The sequence below is a fragment of the Dermacentor andersoni genome, chromosome 1 (genome assembly GCF_023375885.2).
Source record: "Dermacentor andersoni chromosome 1, qqDerAnde1_hic_scaffold, whole genome shotgun sequence".
In the NCBI taxonomy this organism is placed as follows: Eukaryota; Metazoa; Arthropoda; class Arachnida; order Ixodida; family Ixodidae; genus Dermacentor; species Dermacentor andersoni.
The window spans coordinates 386,443,906-386,446,021 of NC_092814.1; the positions used below are offsets into that span (position 1 = coordinate 386,443,906).

At 44.1% G+C, this 2,116-nt stretch overlaps 1 pseudogene; it reads left to right on the forward strand.

Annotated features, from left to right (window-relative positions):
- The first annotated feature begins 365 nt into the window (after nucleotides 1-365).
- On the forward strand, nucleotides 366-1,856 carry LOC140215416 (piggyBac transposable element-derived protein 3-like; annotated as a pseudogene).
- Nucleotides 1,857-2,116: the final 260 nt, after the last annotated feature.

Genomic DNA, 2,116 nt, shown 5'->3' on the forward strand with positions numbered 1-2,116 from the left:
CTATTTCCGCTACAGATCCCAACACGGAACTCAGTTCAGAGGATGACAGTGATGGCGATGTAGAAGAAACCTATGTAGCGCCCACCAGCAAAAGGCCTTTGTTGTGGAAGGTAGCTGAAAGGTGAGACTTAGCCTCCACTCATTGGTGAAAGGAACAGATTATGATGACTGCTGCAGATTACATCTGCTTTGTACTTTGCAGGATTCGTTAATAAGCATTTTGTTCGTGTACAGGAAGGCGGAACAATTGTTTTTGTTTTGTAATTACAGGTCAGTACTGTACAGCCTGCCGCAGTTCCAGGTCATGCCGAATGACGCCGATGAGCGAACCTCGTGGAATCCAGCTAAACACTTTGAGACGTACATAGACAACGAAATGTATGAACGCATGGCCCTGGCCATGAACACAAAACACGTAACTGAGACAGGGAGGAGTCTCAACACGTCAGCTGATGAATTGAAAATGTTTTTTGGCATGTCAATTGCTATGTCAGGCCTTGGGTATCCACAAATCAGGATGTATTGGATGAAGAATACACGAGTGCCAATCATAGCAAATAGTATGACGAGAGACAGGTTCTTTCAGCTTAGGTCACGATTGAAGGTCGTCAACGACCTTTTAGTACCTCCTAAGGACAAAGAGGATGATAGGCTGTGGAGGATTCGACCGTTAACTGAAATGGTGCTTGAAGGTTGTCGCAAACTTCCGCGAGAGGAATTTCTCAGCATCGATGAGAAAATGATCCCGTTTACCGGAAAGACGCAATTAAAACAGTTTGTTCCAAGAAAACCTAATCCAATAGGACTTAAAAAATTTGTCTTGGCAGCTCCAGATGGTCTTATTCTCGATTTTGAGATTACCAGGGAAAGAAGACATTGTTGCTCCCAGGCTGTTCTGGAATAGGTGAGTCAGCAGTCTTGAGGCTTTCCCAAAGTCTTAGTCCAGGCACAAAGCTCTTCTTTGATCGTTGCTTTACATCATCATCTCTGCTGGATAGGCTCGTTGAAAAGGAATTGGAGCTACAGGCCCTATCATGAACAATCGCCTTCCAGAAGGTATCAAGTTGTCCTCAGATGCACAGCTGAAGGCAGTTGGACGGGGTACTTCGGAGATGTGCATCCGTAGTGATGACAGGCAAATTGTTGTGCGGTGGTACGACAACAAAGTTGTCACGTTGCTGTCGTCACAACATAGAACGCAGCCGCTGGACTCATGCCGCAGATGGTCTGCCAAAGAAAAAAAGTACATAGAAGTACCAAGGCCTCACATCGTACAAGTATACAATGCCTACATGGGTGGTGTAGATATGGCCGATCAAATGATTAGCTACTACCGCCTTAGAGCGCGCGTTAAAAAATGGACCGTCGGGCGCATTTTTCATTTATTTGATATTGTGCTCAGTAACTCGTGGATCCAATACACCAGGCATATGAAGGCCATGCAAAAGAAGCCTTCAGACATCCTCAAGTTTCTCGACATCCGCAATGAAGTAGGTCATATGCTTATTGCACAGGCCGAGCAGTCATCAACAGAGGAAGAAGAAGAAAACTGGAGCCCTCCAATGAAGCGAAAACCTCTACGGCCAATGAAGGCTATGAGAAATTGAATGAAGCACTTGGCGAGGTTGGCAGACATTCCGAATGGTGCTCGATGCAAGCTAGAAGGATGTAAAAAAAAACTATTTTTTTTTGCATCAAATGCGATCTTTTCTTCTACATCACAAAAGATAGACAGTGTTTTGAGAGAGCACACATGAGGAAATAGTGGTTCTCGCACGCTAATGCAAAGGTGAACTGTTTTTGTTACAATAGCTGCTAGGGCTTTTGTGTCCTTTGTCCTGCACTAAATAAATATGTTCTGCCTGCTTTAATGCTGTGCTTTCTCACAACTTTATTTTGAACCAAACACTTTGCAAATCTTGGTGGATGTTACTGGCGGAGCATTGGGTGCAAGATTCCAAGTTCAGTCCTGGTGTCCAATGTATTGGACATTCCACATCATACAAACGCAAAGTGTAACTAAAGTAACCTTTAACACTTTTTACCTACGTGGTCTGAATAAGCTATACTGAAAGTATTACAAAAATGTATGCACCCAACTGCAACCCGGGACTCG